At 42.9% G+C, this 9,572-nt stretch overlaps 1 pseudogene; it reads right to left on the bottom strand.

Annotated features, from left to right (window-relative positions):
* Positions 1 to 5,230: 5,230 nt before the first annotated feature.
* LOC132515377 (60S ribosomal protein L37a-like) lies at positions 5,231 to 6,700 on the bottom strand (annotated as a pseudogene).
* Positions 6,701 to 9,572: the final 2,872 nt, after the last annotated feature.

A 9,572-nucleotide genomic window follows, 5' to 3' on the forward strand; every position in this document is an offset into this window, starting at 1 on the left:
TGGAAAGGCCAATTAAGTTAACTAAAAATTTACAGCCAATATCATTAGCAATCAGTAGGTCAGGCCACTTTCAAATAGGGGGTGTAGGCAGAACCCTGATGGTGGGAGTGTATGATTTGTAATAACCTTGGCTGTGTAAGGCAAGAAAAAAGAGAATTCAGAGTTGGGAGATGGGTTCCTATATTTCTTAGTTTATTTTTTTAAGATGAGACATTTAAACATGTTACTAGGTTACAAGAATGAAGTCAGCTGAGAAAGACATATTAAATATAGCTCAGAAGGATTAACTGATGTTCATAAGAAAAGGAATGGGATCAAAGTACAAGAGAAGCACATTTTGCTCTTAGCCTAGATAAAGGGTCGAGTATGGGGACTTCCCTGGTGGTCCAGTGCCTAAGAATCCGCCTTCCAATGCAGGGGATGTGGGTTTGATCCCTGGTTGGGGAACCAAGATCCCACATGCCGCGGGGCAACTAAGCCTTCATGCTGCAACTACTGAGCCTGCGTTGGGTCTTCACTGATGCACAGGCTATCTCCAGTTGCGGCAGGCAGAGGCCACCCCTCCGTTGTGTGCAGGCTTCTCATTGCAGTGATCTTCCTGCACCAGGGATCGAACCCGTGCCCCCTGCACTGGCAGGTGGATTCTCAACCGCTGTGCCACCAGGGAAGTCCTCAACTCGTTTTAAAAAAAATTTATTTATTTGGCTGCGTTGGTTCTTAGTTGTGGCACGCAGGATCTTTGTTGCAGCACATGAGATCTTTGTTGCAGCGTGTGGGGATCTTTTGTTGTGGTTCACAGGTTCTCTAGTTGCGGCACACAGGCTCCAGAGTGTGCAGGTAAGATCATGTTGGTTCAAAGATTGCTAGGAGAGCTAAGAACTTGAGTTATTACAACAGGAGACCCTTTCAGTGGTATTTAGGAAGTTTTTGTGTGTCCGTTTTTGCAATATTGGTAGGTAAGAAATATTGATAAGAAAATAGATGTTTGGGGGCTTCCCTGGTGGCGCAGTCGTTGGGAGTCTGCCTGCCAATGCAGGGGACACGGGTTCAAGCCCTGGTCCAGGAGGATCCCACGTGCCATGGAGCAGCTGGGCCCACGCGCCACAACTACTGAGCCTGCGCTCTGCTTTAGAGCCCACGCAGCCCAACTACTGAAGCCCATGTGCCACAACTACTAAGGCCTGCGCGCCTGGGGCCCGTGCTCCACAACAAGAGGGGCCACCGCAATGAGAAGCCTGCACACCACAATGGAGGGGTGGCCCCCGCCCACCACAACTGGAGAAAGTCCGTGCAGCAGTGAAGACCCAACGCAGCCAAAAATAAATAAATAAAATGAATAAAGTTATAAAGAAAAAAAATAGATGTTTTTCTCTAGAATAAATAAGAATGCAGTCAGCATAAATTCAGAAAGTGATTGGGACCAAAATATGCATGTTCTACATTAGTAGGGTAAAAAAAAATGTTCTTTGTTACTGTGGAGTATTACCATTTGTTCTTGTATCACTAAATTGTAGAATGGCATTCAGCAGGTTACTTATCTGGGTCTTGATTTTGCACATGCAAAACAGAAGGAGTTAACTATGTGGGCTTCTTCTCTGTAATACCCTATGTAATTATCTGACAATGTGTTGTCCAAAGTGTATCTCCTATAGGGAAGAAAATTTCTCCTTTGCCAACCACATAAGGAAAATCTTCTAGAGAATGAAGTCAACGTAGAGAAAGCATGGAAATAGGGCGACAACATTCTGATAACATTTGAACCCCTGACTCCAGCCATACACGTGTCCAAAGCCAAGAAAATGCCCGAAGCCAACCAATTTCCTTTTTTTGTTTAAACTAGTTCGGGATGGAATTCTATCACTTTTAATCCAGAGTCCTAATATAAATACTATCTTAATAACACTCATCAATAACATCCCATTTCTACATTAATACAGGGACTCTTCTGAGTTTAACTACTAAAAATTAGCATGCTCCTAAAGTGATGACTGTGGCTGGTGATCTCCAAGCCACAAGTGTGGACCTTTGGATTAGTATAAAAGGAAGGGTTTCTTTAATTCCATGACCTGTGAGTATATTATTTGCACCATTCTAAAGCTTGAAAGAGGAATTCTAGTTACCTGATGTGAGATGTAATAGACTTTAAAAATAATCCAGTAATTCTTGGTTAAATGTTCATTCAGTTTATTATTAAAACTGCTGGGTAATTCTGTATTAAACGTTTATAAGGGACTTCCCTGGTGGTCCAGTGGTTAAGACTCTGCGCTTCCACCACAGTGGGCGCCTGTACAATCCTGATACCTGGTCAGGGAACAAAGATCCCACATGCCTTGCTGCACAGCCAAAAGAAAAAAAAAAATTATAACTACTACTTAATTTACCTCTTGCTAATAAAATAGTGTGTTAAACTTTCAGTTTGGGTTTATGGGGAATAAGGCACAACATTCTATGCTCTTCTTGGTTTTTATCTGCTCATTTAAAGTGAGGATATGAAAGTAATGGAACAAGTAGAGTATATTTTTAAATTTCAACTCAGATTCCTGGCGAAAGCTAATTGTAAAGCACGTTAGTAAGGATTTTTATTGGAAACATCAAATCTTCTCTAAAGAAGATTTCTCCAAAACTTTGAGAAAAAAGGTCAGCTCCAGGATTTCCTCATTGTTTATGGTATAGAAATCTCTACTACATATCATGAAACTTTCATAACATCCTCCAGTTCTCTTTAAAATAAACTTTCTTTTACTGTTTTCATACAAAAGAAACTTCCACAAGAATTTGTTGAGTGCAGGATAGGAATGAGTGCCTAGGGATTCTGGACTTCTGTTTCTATAACATGTCTAAACCATAATGTGGTCCCTCCTAGGTAACTTTTTTTTTTTAATATATATACACCAGCATTTTAAAAAATTTATTTATTTTATTTATTTTTGGGTTTTTTTGGCTGCGTTGGGTCTTTGTTGCTGTGCGCGGGCTTTCTCTAGTTGCGGTGAGCGGGGGCTACTCTTCGCTGTGGTGCGCGGGCTTCTCATTGCGGTGGCTTCTCCTGTTGCGGAGCACGGGCTCTAGGTGCGCAGGCTTCAGTAGTTGTGGCTCGCGGGCTCAGTAGTTGTGGCTCGCAGGCTCTGGAGCACAGGCTCAGTAGTTGTGGCGCATAGGCTTAGTTGCTCCGTGGCATGTGGGATCTTCCTGGAGCAGGGCTTGAACCCATGTCCTCTGCATTGGCAGGTGGATTCTTAACCACTGTGCCACTAGGGAAGCCCCCTCCTAGGCAACTTTAAAGAACAGTATGAGTCAGCCATCTTTAATTTCTGAGTGGTCGTTGTATAGAAAATCTGGAATCTGATGTTTGTGATTTATCATTTAGGATTTCTGAAAAGCAGAACTTCCCATTTTCCAATAGTTTGATGAATCTCGTTTATTAAGAGGAAAAAAAGAAAAACACCCTTAACCCTTCTGTTACTGAATATGTGATTCTCATTTTAAAATGTTATATTTGTGTTATTATGGAATTGTTTATTCCATTGGTAGGAACAGATCCAAGTTTGTGGGCCTAAGGCTTAAACAACTTTAGGGAGCCCCCTTTTAAAACTGTGGAATAAATAAAATGGTAAGAATATATATATGCCATTTTAACTTTTTTTTTTTTTTTTTTTTTGCGGTACGTGGGCCTCTCACTGCCGTGGCCTCTCCCGCTGCGGAGCACAGGCTCCAGACACGCAGGCTCAGCGGCCATGGCTCACGGGCCCAGCCGCTCCGTGGCATGTGGGATCCTCCTGGGCGCAAACCCGTGTCCCCTGCATCGGCAGGCGGACCCCCAACCACTGCGCCACCAGGGAAGACCCCCATTTTAACCATTTTAAGTGTTCAATTCTGTGACATTAAGTACATTCACATTGTGCTACCATCACCATTATATATTTTCAGAACTTTTTCATCATCCCAAATAGAAACTCTATAACCCATTAAACTAATTTTCCATTCCCCCCTCTCCCCTGGCCCATAGCTTTTGTCTCTATGAACATATCTATTCCAGGGACCCTATATAAGTGGAATCATACAGTACTTGTTGTTTTGTGTCTGGCTTATTTCACTTAGCATTATATTTTAAAGGTTCATTCACATTGTAACATAATCAAATTTCATTCCTTTTAAAGGTTGAATAATATTCCATTGTATGTATATACTACATTTTATTTATCCATTCAAATGTAGATGGACACTTGGGTTGTTTCTACCTTTTGACTTATTGTGAGTAATTCTGTGAACACTGGTGTGCAAGTATCTCTTGGAGTCCCTGCTTTCAGTTCTTTTGGGTAATGGGATCTCTTTTAAGAAAAAGGATACAAAACAATGAATACAAATATAAGTACAAAAGGAGGGACTTCCCTGATGGTCCAGTGGCTAAGACTCCACACTCCCAATGCAGGGGGCCCGGGTTCAATCCCTGCTCAGGGAACTAGATCCCACATGCCACAACTATAAGTTCACATACCGCAACTATGAGTTCTCACGCCGCAACTATATAAAAGATCCCGCATGCCACAACAAAGATCCCACACGCAGCAATGGAGATCCCGCAAGGCGCGACTAAGACCTGGCACAGATAAATAAATATTAAAACAAAACAAATATAAGGGGACTTCCCTGGTGGCGCAGTGGTTAAGAATCCACCTGCCAATGCAGAGGACACGGGTTCGAGGTCTGCTCCAGGAAGATCCCACATGCCACAGAGCAACTAAGCCCGTGCACCACAACTACTGTGCCTGCGCTCTAGAGTCTGCGAGCCACAACTACTGAGCCCACGTGCCACAACTACTGAAGCCCGCGTGCCTAGACAAGAGAAGCCACCGCAGTGAGAAGCCCGCGCACCACAACGAAGAGTAGCCCCCGCTTGCCGCAACTAGAGAAAGCCCACGTGCAGCAACGAAGGCCCAATGCAACCAAAAATAAAATAAAAAATTTAAATTATAAGTACAAAAGGGAATATTTGGAATAAGAAACAAAAATATAAATTTTTAAAAGCTGATAAATACAAACAACAAAAAATCCAGAAAAAAGTAACATATGTTGTTATTAGCTGTGATAGAGCCCTGTGATACATTTTTTCCCCTGCATTTTTTGGCTGCATACTCTTTATCATTTCTTCACAAGACAACAATTTTTTTTTGTTGTTGTTATAATAAATTTACCCATTTATTATAAGCTAGCAATGTTTCAAATGGTGGAGCCTCTACTGGACTTTCAATTCCTTCAGTCTTCTAATGGCTGTGAGGGCAGGGGCGGTATTGTAGGTCCAGGCACCACCAGCTACCATTCATGAAGGAACCACAGTGCCAGATCCCCACAGCTTGTCTCTTCGTCTTGGTTTTACCACAGAAGGAGCTGTGCTGGCTGGTGTGCTCGCTGATTTCAATTTTCTTCACAATTTCCCTGAAGGAGGCACCATTACAGTCCCGTATTTACTAACAATTCTGACCGTTTTAGTGCATTTAGCCACATTACCACAAACTAATTCTGAGCCCAGAGAGCAAGACAGTTTTATAGTATCAGTTTCTATAGAGAGAGTGAGAAGATAATTCAACCTTCCCTCTATGTTGGTTGATTGAAATTTTTTCTGATTATTAATAGTTTAAAATTTTTTCTTTCAGCCTCTAAACTAATTCGTGATTCCATGTCTCTACCTTCTCTGCATTGTCTTGCACTGGTGGTGCCTCTCACCTAAGAGTGAGCCCCTTGGGGCTCCAGCCCTTTGATCTCCCTCCACACTGTCCCAAGTCCAGCTCCTTGAAGTATCTGGTCCTCCCCACTTCGTGAAACCTACCTCTGCCAGGATGGTCTTGGGTTGGTGAGTGAAACCGGGATCATAGCGGTCCCAAGTAGTGACTCATTTAGCTTTTTCTCCTTGGGGTCAAATATGTGGATGTGGAGGGACTGCTGACAATCTTGAGACTGCCACTAAGGAATAGAGGATGACCCCCAGTGGTCCATGGCTTCCACATGCCTGAGACTACTGCTTGCTTTCTTTTTTCATTGAGGAAAACTGAGGGCCTTGGAAAGGAGCTTTTCAAGTAAGGGACTCTGCCTATGAAGTTTCCTTAGCCTCTGTGCACTAGCCAAGCAAGGGACAGTGGGTGACCTGCTTAGTAAGAAAAATGCTATGCATGGAGTAGGCTACTTCTGATTCTTGACGCTCTCTTCTTCTTCTTCTTAGTTGAGGCTCGAATATCCTCAACACCAGGCTCAGTACACAAAAACTCAAATCAGGAAACGTTTAAGTCATTCCAACATTCTATGACTCAACATCGAGTTATCCTGGCTTCACATACCATCTCAATAACTGAAATCCTACATTCTTTGTGTGTCTTAAACCTTCAGTTGGGGAGCTCATGCCTTCTCTTGTAGGTGCACTTCTTACACGCAGATTCATGAGAGAAACAACCCAGGAGAACAGGGACTGAGACCCTGCCATTCATTCATCTGTCAAATCTCTGCATGCTAATTATGAGCAATGCATCATTTAAGAGTACAGGAAGATGGGAGTGTGCATCTCTCAAACGGTCCCCCATGTTTGTTAGATACCTTCCTGATGCCCAATGTCTGCTTCTGAGATCAAAAGTTTTGAGTCCCTGTTGCCATATATGGGTCCAAATAGAGACCTCTTGTGCACAGCCTCTTGGACACTGAGTTTTTCTGGAAGCATAGATGACCTCTTCTAGTATAAGCAGCTTGATGAGAGTTCCTAAATTCTCTTGGCTCTGGTGAAATAATTTACACTTTTTCCAGGCATATCTTGCCTGCCTTGGCTCTTGTTGAATCCCAGCAATGACAATGAACAGGAAACAAAGAAAAATAACGAAGATATATATTAACCAAATGTCACGTGTAAACTGCATTTGGATTCTGAATTAAACAAATCTACTCTAAAAGCAAACAACCAAACAACAACAAAAACATTTATGAGACTATTAGGATACTTTTTTAAGGTGAGATGATGGTATTTTCCCCTTAACATTTTATTATGAACATTTTCAAACATACAGTAAAATTGAAAGAATTTATAGTGAACACTGTATATCACCACCTAGATTCTGGCTTTAACATTTTACAGTAAGTCCCCTACCTATGAACCTTCAAGTTGCAAACTTTCAAAGATGCGAACGTGCGTCCCCATGTCCAATCACGTAAGTTAGTTCACGTGTCTGGTGTAGATTGTCAGGTGCGTGCATCCTCTACAAGTGGTTGCGCTTTTGTGTACTTTACTGTACAGTACCGTATAGGGTACAGTAGTACAGTGTCTTTATTTCAAGCCCAGGATGTCCGGAAGCAAGCGTAAAAGCAGCAGTGATGTAGCTGGTACTGCAAGGAAGCGCCAAGCGATAATTACGGAAACAAAAGTGAAAATTGAGAGGGTGGAGCAAGGCGAAAAGATGGTAGATGTCGCTTGTTCTTATAACATGAATTGTTCAACCATTGGCACGACTCTAAAGAACAAGGACAAGATCATGGAACATGTGAAGTCTGGTGTGCCGATGATGTCGACAATAATATTGGAGAAGTGTGGGAAAGTGATGGAGGAGATGGAGAAGCTTCTCAGCGTGCGGTTGCAGGATCAACATCAGCGCTGAGTCCTGCTCAGCTTAATGCCAATTCAAGAGAAAGCTAAAAGCCTTTATGAAGACTTAAAGAAGAAACACAGCGAAGAATCAGAGGGCGCATCTTTTAATGCCAGCCATGGCTGGTTTCATTGGTTCAAGGCTAGAGCCAACCTTCACAATGTAAAAGTAAGTGGTGAGGCAGCAAGTGCGGATATGGTAGCAGCCCAGGAATTTCCTGAAACACTTCGAGAAACTGTTGATGAAGGCACGTATTTACCCGAACAGGTTTTTAATGTGGATGAGACAGGACTGTGCTGGAAGAGGATGCCAGACCGAAGTTACATAAGTATGGAGGAAAAGTTGATGCCACCCTATAAAGCAGCAAAGGTTAGACTAACTCTGTTGTTTGGTGGCAATGCTTTTGGCGATATGAAGGTGAAGCCTCTCTTAGTTTATCATTCAGAGGACCCAGGAGCCCTTAAAAACATAGCCAAGGGCTCTCTTCCCGTTGTGTGGAAGAGTTACCCCAAAGCCTGGGTTACACAGGCTATATTCCAGGACTGGTTTTTCCACCACTTTATCCTGGAGGTAGAGAAATATTGCTTGGAGAAGGATGTCCCATTCAACATTCTTTTGCTGCTGGACAGTGCTCCGGGCCATGCCGCATTCACGGACAACTTTAATCCCAACATCAAAGTAGTGCACCTGCCACCGAATACTATGTTGCTCATGCAACCTATGGGCCAGGGAGTTATAGTGTATGCACATGGCTGATCCGCTTTGTTGTGCAACAGAAACTAACACAGTATTGTGAAGCAATTATACTCCAATAAAGATCTATTAAAGAAAAAATATTATTTATTTATTAAAGAATTTTTTTTTTCTGCTGACCTTGGGTGTGTTTTTTTTTTCACATCTTTATTGGAGTACAACTGCCCCACAATAGTGCGTTAGTTTCTGCTTTATAACAAAGTGAGTCAGCTATACATATATACGTATCCCCATATCTCCTCCCTCTTGCGTCTCCCTCCCACCCTCCCTATCCCACCCCTCTAGACATTCACAAAGCACCGAGCTGATCTCCCCGTGCCATGTGGCTGCCCCCCACCAGCCATCCATTCTACAATTGATAGTGTATATATGTCCATGCTACTCTCTCACTTCGTCCCAGCTTACCCTTCCCCCTCCTCATGTCCTCAAGTCCAAGGAAATATTATTTAAGTCACACATTTTGTCAGGCAGTAAAGGTGAGTGACGAATCAGGAACAACCTTGTGACAACTTTGGAAGGACTGTAACATCTACGAGGCCATAAAAAACATTGACATTGTTTGAAGTGAGGTTACGGCTGTCACCATAAATGGGGTTTGGAAGAACCTTTGCTCAAAGCTTGTTCACAATTTTTATGGATTTGAGAAGGTGAATGAGGAGTCCAAAGAGGTCTTCAGCAACTTAGTCACCCTCAGCGAGAAGCTGGAGCTAGATCTGCAAGAGGATGACTTCATTGAACTCCTTGCTGTGCAACACGAGGAGCTTACTAATGAAGACCTGGTGGAATTGGAGGCCCAGAGAAAGGACGAAGAGAGACAAGAGGAAGAAGTAACTGAAGAACTGATGAGATTCAGGGTGCAGGAAATGGCAAGGGAATCTTTATCTGAGGAGGCACTGTTAGTTTTTGACGCACAGGACCCAAACGTAGAAAGGTACACGAAGTTTGCAGCAGTTCAGAATGCAATCCAGTTCTACCGTGTCATCTATGATGAGAAAATAGAGCTACTACCCAGACATCACTGGATCGTTTTTTCAAGAGGGTAGATAGAATTGAATCCAGCAAGGAACCAGAACCTGTGCCATCTACGTCAGGTGTGAGTGAAGTTGCAGCTTGCCCTCCATCTTCTATTGCTGACCATCCTTCAGCTCTACCATCTCCCACCTCCCCTCCCTCCTCCAGTCAGTAACTCTTCTTGCCTGTTCACTC

The sequence above is a fragment of the Lagenorhynchus albirostris genome, chromosome 2, assembly GCF_949774975.1.
Source record: "Lagenorhynchus albirostris chromosome 2, mLagAlb1.1, whole genome shotgun sequence".
NCBI lineage: Eukaryota > Metazoa > Chordata > Mammalia > Artiodactyla > Delphinidae > Lagenorhynchus > Lagenorhynchus albirostris.